At 37.1% G+C, this 18,220-nt stretch overlaps 1 long non-coding RNA gene across 2 annotated transcripts in view; it reads right to left on the bottom strand.

The window, feature by feature from the left end:
• Positions 1-2,935: 2,935 nt before the first annotated feature.
• LOC138745877 (uncharacterized) overlaps positions 2,936-18,220 on the bottom strand; it is a 65,661-nt gene continuing 50,376 nt past the window's right edge. Inside the window, exons 1-3 of one of the 2 annotated variants that reach the window (XR_011346558.1) lie at positions 11,517-11,602; positions 6,047-6,150; positions 2,936-3,488 (exon numbers count right to left, since the gene is read on the bottom strand). This is a non-coding gene — a long non-coding RNA (uncharacterized lncRNA). Of the gene's footprint in view, positions 3,489-6,046; positions 6,151-11,516; positions 11,603-18,220 lie in introns of those variants that run through there. The other variant, XR_011346559.1, reaches the window with a different exon arrangement.

Raw genomic sequence — 18,220 nt, 5'->3', positions numbered from 1 at the left:
GTATCATGTTTATTGTATTTCTCATAGTTCCGGAGCATAGCTTTTCCCATATTTCATTTGTTATCTTTATGTTTAGATCTTGTTCCCACTTTTGTTTGGGTTTATAGCTTATTTCATCATTTTCTTTCTCTTGCAGCTTGATGTACATGTTTGTTATAAATCTTTTAATTATCATTGTGTCTTTAATCACATATTCAAAGCTGCTTCCTTCTGGTAACCTCAGTCTGCTTCCCAATTTGTCCTTCAAGTAGGTTTTCAGTTGGTGGGATGCAAACATTGTACCATGAGTTATTCCATATTTGTACTTCATTTGTTCAAATGATAATAAAAAGACAATTTTCTATTCTTTTAATCCCTTTTCTCTCCCATTCTCTAAAGGAAAGGTTATCTATTGTGAAAGGGATTAGTTGATTTTGCATCAATAATAATTTTGGTAGTTGGTAATTTGTTTTTTTCCTTTCTACGTGAATCTTCTTCCAAATGTTGAGCAGATGGTGCAGTACTGGTGAACTTCTATAATGCACCAGTTTTTCATCTCACTTATAAAGTATATGTTCTGGTACCTTCTCCCCTATTTTATCTAGCTCTATCCTGGTCCAATCTGGCTGCCTTCTTGAGGCAGCATCTCACATAGATGTCTGCATTGGGGTGCACTGAACTTGGCTGGGTTTGTCACTTTCTGCAGCCTTCTGCTTTCCTGGCCACTCAAATTGCCAAACCTGACCATGATGCAGTCAGTACACTTTCCACTGTACTGTACCCCTTTAGATGTTTGATAGAATGTTCACTGATATGCCAAATCTCCTCAGACTTCTTGGAAAGTAGAGATGTGGACTTGTCTTCATGGTTGCCTTGATATGCCGGTGGCAGGAAAAGTCCTCTGTTATGTGAACTCAGGAACTTGAAGGTACTCTCCACCTCTGTCCTGTCAGTGAAGGCAGGTGCGTGGTCATTTAACCTCACCCCTTCCTTGAATGGGCATGAGCAATTAACTAATTAATTAATCAACATGTATGGAATGATCACATTTAAAATTATGCACATTGACGATCAGCAGTGTTGAAAAGAGAGGGTTATATAGTGGAATTTCCAGACCACTTTCTCAATGGTGAGACCTCACTTGGAGTATTGTGAGCAGTTCTGGACTCCTCATTTAAGAAAAGCTGTGCTGACATTGGAAAGGGTTCAAAGGAGGTTCACTTAGATGATACTGAGAATGAAAGGGTTATCATATGAGAACTGCTCTTGGCCTGTATTCATTGGAAGTTAGGAGAAGGAGGGGAGATCTCATTAAAACATTTTGAATGTTGAAAGGCAAAGACAGAGTAGATGTTGTTTCCCATGGTTGGAGAGTCTCAGACAAGAGGGCACAGCTTCAGGTTCAAAGGATGTCTGCTTAGAACAGAGATGTGTAGGAATTTCTTCATCCAGAGGGTGGTAATTCCACAGAATGTGTTGCCACAGGCAGTTATTGGGTGTATTTAAAATAGAGCCAGGGTATCAAAGGTTATGGAGAGCAGGTCCATAACCTGGGGCTTAGTGGGGAAATGGATCAGCTGATGATTAAATGGCAGGGCTGAATAGCCTATTCATGCTCCTGTGTCTTATGGTCTTACCAGATATCTATTGAGAAAGAGTGATTAATTCATCTCCAGACTTGCTACATTGAAAAAGAAAGTTCCTAATTTCCTCTCTGCCAATCATCTTTTACATCCATATCCTCTCTTTTCACTGAATGGAGAGTTAACTGCAACCTTCATCATCCAATCCAAATGAAGATGATCGCCCTATGGGCACACTTGGCATGTAGTGAGCAATTAGAGAAAGGAAGAGTGAGAAGTAGAGAACATGCGTGCCAGAGAAAGAATATAAGTGCGACAGAGATAATGCAAATGAGAGCGATAATATGAATGTGGGAGAGAGTGATAAACTGCAAAATAGAAAGAGATATAATGGAAGAGAGTTCTTGGGAGTAAACATCACCAATTAGTTGTCCTGGCCTAACCACATAGAGGTGATGGCAAGAACATGCATCAGCACCTCTACTTTCTCAGAAGCCTGAGCATAGTTGGCATGTCACCCGAGCCCCTCAGCAACTTCCAGGAACCCATCTAAAACATCCTGTCAGGAGGCATCACTGCAGTGAGCACAACTCAGTCCATCTCATACAAACAGTTTCCCCATCCACACTTCCTGCTGTCTCAGAAAAGCAATGTATTAAAAGACATTCCACCCTGGCCACAATCTCTTCCCCCTCTTCCCATTGCGAGGAAGATTCATGAATGTAAAATCACTAGATTCAAGGACAGTTTCTTTCCCACCATTATCAGACTCCGGAACAAACTGCACTCATAAATACTCCCTTTGCTCTGTTTAAATGCCCTCCCTCCCTCCCTCTCTCTCTCTCTCTCTCTCTCTCTCTCTCTCTCTCTCTCTCTCTCTCTCTCTCTCTCTCTCTGTCACTCTGCACTGTGTTTTTAATTGCTGTACTGTCAATGGGTTGCCTTGCCGAATTGCTCACAAAATAAATGTTCTCACTGTATCTTGGTACACATGACCATAAACTTGAACTTGAGAGTTGTGTTCCCTTGGCAAAATTTGGTTCCACTGAATTCTGCTTTTAAATTGGGCATTCAACACACGGATAAGTTTCTCGTTGAGTGATAAAGGGAGAACGTGATACAGGAGAAAGAAAATAAATCAAATAGCATATTTGTGGCATTTAAAAAATAATACAATATAGGTGTGTGTGTGTGTGTGTGTGTGTGTGTGTGTGTGTGTGTGTGTGTGTGTGTGTGTGTGTGTGTGTGTGTGTGTGTGTGTGTGTGTGTGTGTGTGTGCGCGCGCGTGCGCACATGTGTATATATGTATAAGAATATTAAATAATGTGCCACACTTTTTCAAGCTTTGAATTGCAATCTTAAATCAACATCCTCCATATCCTCTCAATAACTATATTTATCTATAATTTACTATCATAAATCCAATGTTAGTAATGTTATACCATACCAGTGTAAATTATATTTCTCTTCCAGAGCCTAATCATAATTCATATGTTTATGAATGTCCTGTCAATACATTGATTGCAGGATTCAGGTCAAACAGTACTTAAACGATGTAAGAGTGTGCATTGAAGCATTGAAGTGTTATGTAAAAATAACAGTTAAATATTAAAAAGGAGTACACATATTAAGGCCAGAACCCAGTCAATCTGTCCAGGTGAGGCGTGTGAATGCTGAACATTGCCTCGGTTGTTCACAGCATCATGGGGCAGCAAGATTAGCGTAGCGGATTTGGAAATGCTATTACAGCCCCGGTGACCGGGGTTCAAATCCGGCGTTGTAAGGAGTTTGCACATTCTCAGTGTAACTGCCTGGGTTTCCTCCAGGTGCTCTGGTTTCCTCTCACATTCCAACGACATATGGGTTTGCAGGTATTTGGGTGGTACAAGCTTGAGGACTGGAGGCGCCTGTTATCATGTTGCATCACTAAATTAAAAACAAATATAAATTAATTTTCCTCCTGCTCCATGCTTCAGACTGTTGCTGTAAGAAAATAATGAATAAAAACAGCCAGAATCAAGCTGTCTGTAAAAATGAATTTGTTCACATCCTTATAGCACTAGGTTTTAACAGATCTGAATTACCTACATCTGTAATACCTACATTAAAAATAACAACTTCAGGGTGTTTCTGTTCTGCAAAAATAACTATTAATATAAACATAAAATGCCACATTTTAACCTTAAACTTAACACTGATGACTTCTGAATCATTTTGCTACATATTGATTGCTCTTGCTGTGTTTTTATCCCTTTTCAGTTGTTATGATGATCATTCCACTTTATTTTTATTTAACATGTCTTCAGTTTCCTTATTAAATCTCAGAAAGTATATCCTTAAAAGAATCATCAAAGTTATGCCATTTCACAAAACAATCTCTTTTTCTCTCCTGACCCATATTAATTTTCCTGTACTCCCACATTGCCATTAACTCCTGATTCCACCAACCTCCACTTGTGACAACATGTAGTGGCCAGTTTATAGTGATCCATCAATCTGTACATCTTTGGAATGTGGGATGAAACTAGAGCATCTGGAGGAAATTCACACAATCATGGAAAGACAGCAAACTCCACACAAAGTGCGCTGGAGGTTGAACAGAGCCCATGTCACTGGGGCAGCAGTTATACTGCTACACCACTGTGCTTGGCTGATGAGGTGGGAGCCTACCACAACTATGGGTGGTCCACTCATGCAAAAATGCTCGTTTTTCAGCCCTGGGGCAGGGTGACGATGATGAAACAGGTTTGGAACCTGACAGCAGAAGAGAAAAAGGTTTTATTCATTGTTCACATCAAGCATGACATTTCCTGAGATAAAAAATTTTTTTAATCCAGACTGCTGACAATTCTAACTGGACGTGACATTTCCTATCTGAACTTACGGAACTTCAAAAAACAGTATATGTAAAAATATATATTTCCACAATTGATTGATAAAGGTTAAAATCTGTTTATTTTAATTTCTGAGACCATATTATATTGCACTGGAAATAGACATATTTGGAGTCAGGAATAAAAGTTCTTATTTTTCCAGGCAACTAATACCATCAAAAACCAAAAATATATCCCACAAAATGGGGATTGAAAAATAGTTAAATGTAGAGATAAATCTTCACATAATTTTGAACAGTTCAGACACTCATTCATAAAACTTAACAATAAATATTGTAGCTTAGAATAAACACACAAAGCATCAGAAGAAAATAAATCACATGTCTCTACCACTTGTACTGCATGGATATTCTTTCAACATAATTTAACATAATCACTTTTCAACAGATCAGTTACTCTACTTTATATACAAGAAAAGGTTACTTTCAATGGAATAAATTCATAAAACTGAAACAATTTCTTGATTTATTCATTTTCTGGAATTTGGGCATCTGGTAAAACCACCATTCATTGTCCATAACTACAGCTACTCTTCTACTTACAATGGAGTTGTGTTCCAATAGATCCATTGTAAGTCAAAAAAGAATCAAGGTATACCTTGTATAACAATGATAGCACATATCAAACCCCACACTGATCTCGCCTGACAGCACTGCATTAGTCCCTGCAAGCTTTCTGTAACCAAGAAGGCTACAAAGAATTCATCTTAGAGGAATTATAAATGTTTATTGGAAAAATCAATGATGCTTGTGAGTACATTACTTTTTTAACGTATTCTTTTTTTCTTTGGCTTGGCTTCGCGGACGAAGATTTATGGAGGGGGTAAAAGTCCACGTCTGCTGCAGGCTCGTTTGTGGCTGACAAGTCCGATGCGGGACAGGCAGACATGGTTGCAGCGGCTGCAGGGGAAAATTGGTTGGTTGGGGTTGGGTGTTGGGTTTTTCCTCCTTTGCCTTTTGTCAGTGAGGTGGGCTCTGCGGTCTTCTTCAAAGGAGGTTGCTGCCCGCCAAACTGTGAGGCGCCAAGATGCACGGATTGAGGTGATATCAGCCCACTGGCGGTGGTCAATGTGGCAGGCACCAACGTATTACATAAAAATAAATAACAACAGTCATGCTTTTGTACCATTGTAACATCTAAAAATTGTAAGTTGAACTATTATAAGTAGAGGAACATCAGTAATCATCCTTGAAAGGGGAATGTCATGACTATCTTCCTTTATAATCACCTGGAGAGACTAGAATGACATTGTTGTTTATGACTCATTCAAAAGAGATCTGTAGCAAAGTTGAGTTGAGTTTTCCATAGTTTATTAAACCTATATAGCTTACTACATTATTATAACTTTGTTTTATGGTACTAAAACTATGATTACATGATGCTTAAAATTATACTTAAAACAGTCACTAAAGGTTCTCAGACCATTTCAAGCCCCTCCATCTTTGCAGTACAGAGGGAATCAAAAACTGCCCGTTTATCTTAAAACTTGCAGAGAGAGACACCTTGGCTAAGAATACGTGTCTATGGAGATACTTAAAGAATGTAAACAACTTCTACAAAGACTGCTGGCAGAATCTGCTAATAACTTACATTTTAATCCTGACAGGGAGGAATGAGGCACCTTGAGCCTATTCAGTCCTTCCAGCAAGGAACTCACGCAGTGCTGTTACATTGGGAGATCTTGGATTCACACCCTGTAGCAGTGAAGGAATATTTATTTTGAGAAACTCAAAAGCTGCAGATGCTGAAATCTTGAGCAGACAAGAAATTGCTGGAGGAACTTAACAGGTCAGACAACATCCACATAGGGAGAAATAGCAAATCAATGTTATAGGTCTGAACAATTTATCAAGACAGTTGCTCTGATTTGAAAGAGTAACTGCAGCAGCAGTGCTCCCACATGCCTATTCTCATTTTCACACAACTAAATATTTTATTGCAAGAACACCATCCATAAGCATCAAGTTTATTTAGAGGTGCAAGAATGGAATTGCAATGGTTAATCAAATATAAAAGTGCATTTAAGGGAAGTACATTGCTGTACAGGTAGTCCCCGACTTACGACCATCATTGGGACTAAAGGATCAGTCGTATCCCGGAATGGACATAAGTTGGAACTTTGCCTGCCCACGTGGAGTGCCAAAGTCTTAAAGCAAACTTTTTAATCAAATCTTCTTTTCATCATCGATTTTTGTTGAATTTGACAAGGATACAGGGCATCTAAGAGCCAATATGTACATTCTTACCTTGTTAGTCAGTGTTTCGGGGTTCATAGGTTGGGCAAAGCCATCTTGATTCCTGTGTGCATACATGAGTCTTCAGTTGGTGCATGCACAGTGGATTCGCATTTTGGAGTTCGGATGGCGCCTGCAGCGTTAAGGGAGCTAATTCAATTGCATCAGGGTGCTTAGCTCTCGCATATGAGCCATCCAAACTCCAAAATGTAAGCCCACTCTGCATGCACCAACCGAAAACTCATGTATGCACACAAGAATCAAGATGGCTGCACCCAACCTATGGACTATAGGACACCAACTAATGAGGTAAGTACCCACATTTTGACTCTTACAGGCCCAGTATCCCTGTTATAGTTCATCAAATACAACATAAACCATGTAAATTTTATATTTTTTCTTATATAAATTTTTTTCTATTGATTTTTTTTTTAAATCATTCACATGTGTGGATGGACATAGGTTGAGTAGGTCATAAGTTGGGGAGTACCTGTATTTAAAAGCCATATCTAACATATGGCATAAAGAGGTGAAAACGTTGGTTTCTTTACAAGATTAATGCTAATTTTCATGCTGCTGTTATGAAATATTTGGAGGCATCCACTTAAAATTAAACACTCTACTTCCAGTAAAACTTGAGCAAACCCCAGCACAGTGTTAACCTGAGTTTTCGAATGGGTGACGATCATTTTAATCTCTTTGAGAGTAAGAAAATTGCAGTTTCAGCCCAGCCTAACAATGAAACAAATGTTATATGATACAACCATCAGCACAGATGTTGTGAAAGAACTTTTAACTACTGACATTTTGAATACATCATTTACAGAACCTCTGAGACACGCAGTTCTTCTGAAGAGTAAAATGCAGGACAAGATTTTGATGAAAAAATGTTATTATAATGTACTTCTGTAATTAATTTGGGCAATGCTTAATATTATCTTATCTTTAGGATTTCTTTTCTGGGTAATTGGAATCTAAATTTGCTTGCTCTTTTACTTTCCACCACGGTAATATCCACGCGTACAAAAGAAATAAAAAATATATATTTTATGTAGAATATACACTACCTCAGAAAAATAATTATTCTCTGAGCTCTCTTTTTCACATTATGAATTCACTATAGTCAAGACCCAGTCTTCACTTATTTTGTATGTCAACTTGAAAAGGTAATTACTGATCCTGACTTTAAGATGCGCTGTATTACATAAGCTACTTGTTCAATTTTTTGTCAATAGTTTTGTTTTCTGTGTTTGAAATTTCCAGCATTGAAATGGTATTTTAAACAAAATAAAATTAGTTAAAATTTATCTACCTAATTTGATATATTTTTTTAGAGAAATTAAAACAAATGACACAGTTTAAGTGAATAATTATTCCTGCAGTTGTGATAAATACCCAGAAAGACAAGAAGAGACTGAAAGAACAAAAGGCAGGAAAAAAACAGAGCAAATTACTTTTCTTTTTTTTTAAACTTTATTTAAAGATTTTATCACATGAATAAAACAAAAAAAAAATTACATTTAAATAAAAATAAAAATAAAGTAATTATTACAACACAGCATTAATGTCCTAACTTAAATTAGTCTAACCCCCCCCCCCATATATACGGCCACTAAAAAAAATCTATATATTAAAAAATAACCCAACCCATCCCCCCCTCAAAAATAAAGAGTGAAGAATTAATAAAGTTAATAATATTATATATATAAAAAAAACTCACATACAAACAAAAAAACCAGGTAAAAATACTAATAAAAAAAGTTATCAAATCTAAAATATCACACATAAAACATATTTAAATCAAACTTAATTGCATGTACTTAACAAATGGAGTCCACTTCAGCTTATAAAAAGACATCCTATCTTGAATTGAAAAAGATATCTTTTCCATAATTAAACAGGACTTCATCTCTAAATACCACCTATCTAAGGTTAATATATTTCTATCTTTCCAAGTAAGCGCTATACATTTCTTGACCACCGCTAAGGCTAAATAAATAAAAGAAATCTAATAATCAATTAAGCCTAAGTCAATTAATGATTGCATATTCCCTAATAAAAATATATCAGGATCTAATACAACATAGATATTATATAGACTATTAAAAATAGATTGAATACCTTTCCAAAACTGTTGCAATCGATCACAAAACCAAACAGTATATGTAAAAGGAACAAGTTGATTATTATATAATGGCTTAATTACTCTTGGATACTTGTCCAATAAAGGCTCCAATACCACATTTAAATCTCCCCCAACCATCACATTAGAATTTACTTGTCCAAGTAATAAAAACATATCCACAACAAAAGCTGTATCTTCAGCATTTGGAGCATAAACATCAAACAAAGTCCAAGCCTCGTTAAAAATTGTACAATTCAGTTTTAATAATCTTCCACCATTTTTCTCTTCATTCTGTAACCAAAATTGCCACTCCTTTTACCTTTAAATTAAATGAAGAATTAAAAAAAACTTGTCCAACCCATTCATGTTTAAATTTCAAATGTTCCTTATCTGTTAAATAAGTTTCCTGCAAAAAAGCCACATCAACTTTTAGTTTTTTTAAGTAAACAAATACTTTCTTACGTTTAATAGAATTATTTAAACCCTGGACATTAAGAGAAGCAAACTTTAATTTAGACCTTTCTTACAACAACACAAGAAAAAAAAAGAGAAAAAAAAAGAGAAAAAAAAACAAGAAAAAAAACCCTCCCCTTATCCCCTCTTAAAACTACAACAAAAAAAAAGAAAATTATTTAAAAAAAAATAATAAAAAGAAACTTCACTCCTTAATCCAAAAAAATAATTTAAAAAAACAGGTAAGAGGTTACAACTACCTCCTCCTGTCTGAACCGCACAAGGTGGTAAAATATTGGGTGTGAGATAACTCACACGTAGCTGACAACTTCTGGAAAATAATGCCCACCCAGTCCCCTCTCCTAACTCCCATTTCACATTAAACTATCATCATTATCTAAATCTTCTCGGAAAAAAAAATTTCTTTTTTTTAATCAGCTTTGTCACTCCGACCACCATTGCTTCCATTTCTTCTTGAAATTCGATTCCCATCTTGCGTCTCCACTCTCTTTGGAGACCGTGGAGGACTACGTCATTCCTGGAATTGCGTGATTGGTAACAGTTGAGCAAAGTCCATAGTTTCTTTAGGGTTATCAAAAAATTTTGGTTGACATCCATCCTGGAAAATCTTCAATACTGCAGGGTATCTAAATGTTGCTTTGTATCCTTTTTTCCATAGCACTTCTTTCACAAAATTAAATTCACGTCGTTGAGACATAACTTCTTGACTCAAATCCGGATTAAAAAAAAACACGATTGTTCTGGACCATCAAAGGAGATCTACTTTGTTGCGCATTTCTAATAGCCTCACGCAAAATTGTCTCTCTATCATAATAGTTTAAACAACGAACCAGAACAGGTCTTGGATTCTGACCTGGAAGAGGCTTTCTTCTCAGAGCTCGGTGAGCACATTCCAGTATTAAACCTTCCGGGAACTTATCTTGTCCTAACACTCGTGGAATCCAATCAGTAAAAAATTTTCTTGGATCTGGTCCTTCTATATATTCTGGCAAGCCAATAATTTTTACATTGTTCCATCTGGATTGATTCTCCAAATAATCAACCTTTTTCGCTAAATTTTTATTCTGGATTTGTAAAGTCTCAATTGTTTTATTTACATCTTGTATTTGATCTTGTACCTCAACTATACCTTGGTCACAAACATCAAGTCTTCCATGGTTCCAGAGATTGCGACTATTTTGGACAATTCCTTCACAAGCTTTCTTCCCTTATTACCTTCAGAAACGTTAGGAAAATCTATATCTTTTTGTTTCCAACCTTTCTGACTGTTTCAAGCTTAAAAGCTCCATAATCAACCATCTGTTGAGTATTAATATCCACCAAGGTATTAAGCTTAGTATTAATTTGAACCAAAAATTTACCTATCTCTTTGATTGAAGAAGATAACTTAAATTCAAGATTCTTAATAAGCATATCAACTGGAATAGATTCAGGGAAAATAGGATCCTGCTGTTTCTGAGTCAACTGCTGTTTCTTAGTTTAACTGCTTTTCTTGCAGTATGACTATGTGTAGAAACCCCTGCCACAACCTCCTCAGCAGTATCAGAAGACTGATAGTCAGGGTTATCCTTAACCCATATTACATCAAAAGCCTTCATTACATCAAGATCCATTGAAGTCTTCACAACTGGTGGTGCATTTCGCAGCGCCACCGCTACATCAATCGGTGGACGTCTCTTTAAAGTCGGGTCTTCAGCTGGCGGTGTCCCAGCTGTTCCAACTGTCAAAGGTTCAGTAACAGTGCTCATAGCGGGCGTTGATTGAAATACACGCGGCCGGCTAGCCCTTTGTTCCAAAGGCTGCCGGGCGCCATCTTTAAAGAGCCCTACCGGTACAGAGCGGAGCTCCATTGCCGAATCCTGCACTTCTCCTCTTGGATCCATTCCACGCTGAGTCCTAGCTTCTTGTAAACAGGTAGGCTCAGATAACTTCGGGAAATGTAATTTCTTAGCAATCTGTTGCCGTTTTCTTTTACTTTTTTTTTGCAATTGTACCATTAGAAGCTAGTTCAGCACCTCTAACTATTTATAAACATTTTAGAAAGTTTCAACGGGCACTTATAGACAAAACAATAACAAAGAGTCAGAAGAGGACTGGAAGGCACGTCTATTCCTTACGCCATCTTGCCACGCAACCCCCCCCCCCCGCAAATTACTTTTCTAATTCCAATTTGAATTTTTTTTAATGTTTCTACAATACTCTATTTTGTATCTATTAGTTCTTTAACCTGGCCACAAAGTTTTCTAATTCAAGACTTCAGTTTTACAAATTGTGTAAGTTTCATTGTTTAAATAATATAATGTAATTAAAGCTCATTTCTCTAAAGATGGTAAAAAGAATATAGGATTTGGAATTTCTTAATTATCTGTCGATGAAAAATCTCACCTTCATAAAGGTATAGGTTCCATTATTGTTACATAATACTACATTTAGAATGTAACATACATGAAATTCTTTAACTGCCTACCGTAAGGAAGATAGAGAATCACCACTTTGCCATGTGACCCTCACAGAAATGAGGCCCCAGTGAGGAACGAACTCACGACCCCTGGTTTACCAGTGCTCAAACCACTAAGCTCAGAGCCTCATGCAATTATTATCAATTATCATCACAACTCCTTCCCTCTAATTTTGTGAACTTGAAGCTTCAATTGGTGTTGGCTACACTCATAAAAATATGTGGGATACCAAGGTATAATACACTAAAATGTCAGATGCAGATTAATGTTCCTGAGTGCTAAATTGGATGCTGCCAGTCAATGCACATCCTACATCCGAATGACCCAGTGTAGTTGACATACACATTTCATCTTGTGACCTCACACATGTTGAAGACCTGTGCCACTTACTGGCAGAACATGGGTAAGGACAGACATTCTGATATTTAATGGTCTTGGTATATAAGCTGCGAAGGAGTAGAATTCGTTGACCCCCCCCCCCCACCCCCCGCCCACCACTTCTTCCCCCTAACTCCACCGTGAGCTAGGAATCCCTCTGGCAATGCCATTTTCTTTTGGAAAATTTTACATCTCTTCCAGCAAACATCCAATATCCACCCCGACTTTTCCCTTCAGAGTGGCTGGTACGTGCCTTCCTGTTATTATTAGCAAGATCATCGACAACCAGTTTGTCAGAGCTGGCATTAAATCAACAATGGTAGTAGATTTACATCAACAATTGACTCAGCATATTTCTGACAAGTGGGCACAATATACACACCACCAAACTTCCCAATTAGCCAAAATGCAACTTGTGCTAAAAATGTGTCCCTATGGGTTTGCATTCAAACTTGTAATCTAGGAGAAAAGGGATTGCGTAGCACAATTTCATGGTTACAGACTCAGTAATAAATAACCCCTTTTCCACTGACATCCCAGTTAATTGGCCGTGCAGTGACCCAGGATAAGAAGCCATTTGTGCCATTTCCACTGGGCCACCCTTAACTGGGACACTGATTGCTTTTCTACTGAACACCACTCATCCCCGGGGATCGGAGTGTTCTACCTTCAACTGGAAGTGGGTGACTTTCTGCTGTCCCTTTTCCACTGGTTTTATCAGCACGCCTGTAACAGCAAACGCCGGGGATATGAGTAGGGGCAGAGGCAGTTAATCCCTGGCGTGAAATGACATCATTTGATGCCAGCTTTAGCACAGTCTTCCTGGGACAGAGTGCCAGTGGAAAAAGGGCTATTGAGACATAAAGAGAGAGCAAAAGAAAACAAGGAAAGTTTTGGTAACTGGGTGGAGAAATCTTGTTATTTCTTCTAATCAAATTAAGGCTAACACTTTGCTGGAGCATAAATACACAAAACTTTTAATTGGAAACATTGGTGCTGTTATTTTAGGGATTCCCAACCTGAGCTAAACCCATTAACAGAGATGAGTAACATACTTTGCCATTTTCTATTGCACAACACAATGTAGATTAATTTAACAGTGTTTTCACTTCATTGTCCAAAGGCAACATAAATATACGTTGCAATATCCAGTATATTTGACTGCTGTGCACAGTAAATTGAATGAGGAGTCACTTTCCACCCTGAGTCACTTTAAACTCAACAGCAAAGGGATAAAGCACTGCACATCTGCCGAAGTAATTGAGACGTGACATGATACTTGATGGAAACTGACATTTCTAACACCGTCATTTATTTATTCCCATTCTACTTCTCAAATTAAACCCCAGTTTTATTTGATGAATTACCGCTGAGGAACTCTTAGTAAGATGCCTCAAAACATATCAAAAGGAGAAAAAGGACACAGCAGTCAGAAAGGTTGGAAACAAAAAGATATAGATTTTCCTAACGTTTCTGAAGGTAATAAGGGAAGAAAGCTTGTGAAGGAATTGTCCAAAATAGTCGCAATCTCTGGAACCATGGAGTCGAGGTTGCTGGGCAAAGGATTAAATGCCATGATCCAGCAAAAGAGGGCAGATAGACTGCAGAGAAGGAGTTTAGTGAGGCCACAGTGTAGTTTGTAAATAAGCAAGATTATAAATGTGAAGAAATGGAGGTCAGCGAGTAAACAATAATAATGATTTGTTGTAATATAAATTGTACATTATCAGGACTCACCACCAGATTCAGGAACAATTACTATCCCTCAACTATCAGACTCCCAAACAACAGACTAAAAAAAATGGCAGTGCTGCTGGAGCTGCTGTGCGGTGGACCCAGGAGAGCAGAGACACAGCGCTGCTCTGAAAGGCTCAGCCACATGGTCCTAATGCCGGGAACTTCGTTACGGTGTTAAACAGCCTGTTAAAGGAGTCAATGGTATTTTAAAACTGAAATCCTGCAATTGTGGGATCTGTGCCCACGATGGCGGAGCCCGTGCTTGGCAGCAGCTGAGAGGGGTTACAGTACCCAGGGAGTAGCGGACCGGTGCAGGGCACCAGTAACAGCCAAAGAGATGACCCTACAGGGAAGTTGACCAAGGCAACAAACCAGTGAGGGGTTCAGTGGCTAAGGGACCCACACAGGCTGCGGGTGACGAACAGATGGGAGGCTCACATGGGCTATGGGCTGCTGGAGACTTGCTCATGGGAGCCAGGTATCAGAGCCAGGATTCAAGAGGGTGCTGAGGGCAAGAAGGGCTCCCATTGCCTTGTGCACTGAAGGCTTTCTGATCACGTTGGAGCTTTGTATCTGGAGCTCGGGGTGCCGATGGTTCGAACGGGCTGTGTGGCTGTAGAGCCTGCGGGAGTTCGAAGTGAATCCATGGACACTCAATCTGAAGGGGCTCTCTCTTTTGATTCTTTCTCTTATACTATAAAGGGTACCAGGTGACACTAATGGTGACTCTTGGCCTGCCTTACATCAGGCAGAATGCAGTTTCATGTAATATTGCATGTTCTGAACTATTACATGACAATAAAAGAATCTTAAATCTTGAACCAGAGACTCATTTAAGGACTCTTACTTTGTACATTATTTATTACTGAATATTCTTTCTTTTAAAAATATTTTTATTGATTTTAATAAATAACTAATACAAACAAAAAGGGTGCAATTCAATAAGATGATATGGACAGTTACACAAACTAAATAAGACATTCTGCATATCACTAACATACATATATTGTAAATCATATCCATAATTTATAGTCGAAAATATATATTTCTTTAAGAAAACCAAACTCTAATAATGAAAAAAGGTAAGAAAATAGTAGAGGAGAAAAACTCAAACCCCTTACCCAAGCATGCTGCCAGTTGCTATATATGATTAGTATATCTTAAAAGAAAAACAAAGGTAGAAAAGAAATATAAAGAATGTTGAAAAGATGCAAGTCGGACTATTTAATTACAATGAAGTAAAATTATAAAGTAAGATATTGAGTCATAAGTGATCCCCATAACTTCTAGAATCCTATATCTGAATTATTAATTGAATAAGAGATCTTTTCCATATTCAAACAGGACATGATGTCACACAACCACTGATCATGAGTAGGTGGGGCAGCATCCTTCCATTTCAATAAAATCACACGCCGAGGCAAAAGAGATAGCATGACTCTGAATGAGAGACAGAGAAGAATCATTCCCTCCCATTGTTCTGAAGTGGGCCACTAAAGGATTTGGTGTTAAAAAATCTATATTGAAAATTTTTGATGAAGTATGAAAACCTCTCTCCAGTATTTTTCTCATCCAGAACATATGAATTAATGATGCTTCACATCTCTTACACCTGTCACACCAGGGAGTCATATCGGAATAAAAGTGAGACAATTTAGGCTTAGACAAATGGACTCAATGTACCACTTTGAAATGTAATAAACATAACGAAGAGCTATTAACCAACTTAAGAATTCTGTCCCAATCTACATCCGATATAGTCAAATTTAAATCCTGTTCCCACTCATTTTTGATTTTAACTAACAAACTCTGATTTAAACATAACAATTTCTCTAAAGAATAGATATTAAACCTTTATGAGAAGGCATTAAACTAAAAAACTAATTTACAAAATTTGATTCAGACTTTCTTGGAAAATTAGATTCTTGTGATTCAAGTAAATGCCAGACATGCAAATATCTGAAATAATGAGATTTGGGCAAGTTAAATTCAAATGATGTAAAATATCCATCAATGGACAGATCCTTAAAGCTTCATATCCCCATCTCTGAAAAATATCATAGTAATTGGATACAAAAGAATTTGAGAGAAAAATTATGAAATGCAAAATATTTTCTAAATTGTGCCCAAATTTTCATAGAATATTTAACAACTGGATTATCATGTGATTTTATTGAAATGGAAGGATGCTGCCCCACCTACTCATGATCAGTGGTTGTGTGACATCATGTCCTGTTTGAATATGGATAAGATCTCTTATTCAAATAATAATTCAGATATAGGATTCCAGAAATTATGGGGGTCACTTATGACTCTCTATCTTACTTTATAATTAACTTAGTTGAGAATGGAAGTGAAGATCCAGAAGCGCTGAATTAGAAATTTGGGGGGGGGGGGCAGAATTCAGCTCTATTGATACCCATAATGGGTGGTTAGAATGATTATGAAAGAAGGACCAAAACATAAGACTTTGCATATTGAGTGCCCAATAACAGAATCTAAAGTTAGGAGGAGCCCTTCCAACATCTTTTTGGATCTCTGAAGAAGAACTTTATTAAGGCAGGATACTTACCCATCCATATATGACCAAATCAAGTAAATTTAAAAAAAAAATGATTTAGGAACAAATTGAAAAAGATATAAACATTTAGGCAAAATATTTATATTAATAGAATTTATACGGCCATCTAGAGTTGTAGACAAAAGTAAGCAATGGGTCAGGGAATGTTTCACTTATTTATAGTAAGATAATTCTCCTTAAAAAGATGTTTATGATTCTTTGTATTTGTATTACCAAGGTAGGTAAACTGGTTTTTAGCAACTTTAAAAGGAGAATTATCACACTGCTGCCGAAAAATTCAATGGAAGAAGTTCACTTTTATGCACATTAATTGACTAAATTGTGAAAGCAATGACATCAAATGGTGAGGAAGGTGACTGGATTCGAAATGTAAAGTAAGAGATCATCTGCATAATGAGAGACCTTATGTTCAATCCCTTTTTGCCATATCTCCAAGATGTCCTTGCATTCACGAAATGCAATCATTTTCCATATAAAAGCCTTCAAGGTATCCCATATAACTAAACTAGGTGTCTCCACAGAGAGATTAGTATCAGAAAAGAAAACTATCTGTTCTTCCATAAATGTCATTAAGACCTTATCTGATAATAAGACTGAATTAATGTGCCAGTGTCTTCTATCTTGAGGAAAGTTAGGAAGAGTCAGTGACATTGTTACAGGGGCGTGTTCAGATATTACAATACTGTGGTATTCACAAGAATAAGTTAATGAAATTAAATTATTATCAATTTTTAAATATTCAATACGTGATTAAGTGTGATGAACAGGGATAAAAAAAGAATACTCTCTATTGGTAGGATAAAATAAATGGCAAACATCTGAACTGCCACAATCCAATAGAAAAGACAGGGCAGTTTTGTTTGATGTTGCTGGGTTAGAAGATGAATGATCCAGGATTGGGTCCAACCAACGGTTGAAATCCCCACCTAGAATAAGCGAATATAAACAAATCTAGCAAAGAAGTAAAAAGTCTTTTCAAAAACCTCAGATCATCAACATTGGGAGTATAAACATTTGCAAAAACCACCAATTTATGACGTAATTTCCATGAAACAATAACAAAATGACTGTTAGAATCCAAAACGTTATGTATACTAAAAGGAATATTCTGATTAATCAGGATTGATACACCTCAAGATTTAGCTTGAAAGGAGGAATGATATTACTGCCCTTTCTACTACGACATCAGGCATGAAACATCACTGCCATGCTCATGTGTCTCCTGTAAAAATATAATCTATCTTTAAGTTGTTTTAAATGTGAACCCACTTGCCTTCATTTTACTGGATGATTTAAGCCTCTCACATTCCAACTCATGATTAGCCATAATCACTCAATTATAGAAAATATACACTAAAAATAAATCTAATTTCAGAAATCCCAATACACATGTGCAAAGCCGAGTTCATGCAGCATCACAATGACCTCTGACCTGCAGTTGGCCTTATTAAACCATAGCGTACAATTCCATAAGAAGGAACCAGAAAGATCTAAACAATTAAGCACCATGACAATGAAAAATACCCTTGATCCCACCCCCGATTCTTCTCCAGACCCACCCCCTAAGGCTGATGGAAAGACTGACAATGTGCTAATTAATTCTAAGAACTCACTATCTCCCAGTGTAGATTAAATGTTCTTACTCAGAAGCAAAATAATAAAATTCCCCTGCAGATGTTCAGAACAAGCCAAAGCCATGTTTTGTCTCAATATAATAAACATCAAAAAAATTAAATATTTCTCATAAGAATTTTTTAAAAATTTGCTACAGGTCAT

This window comes from Narcine bancroftii, chromosome 11 (assembly GCF_036971445.1).
Source record: "Narcine bancroftii isolate sNarBan1 chromosome 11, sNarBan1.hap1, whole genome shotgun sequence".
NCBI classification, from domain to species: domain Eukaryota; kingdom Metazoa; phylum Chordata; class Chondrichthyes; order Torpediniformes; family Narcinidae; genus Narcine; species Narcine bancroftii.
Note: the sequence above shows the minus strand (reverse complement) of the source record. Positions and strands in the feature narration are given on the sequence as shown.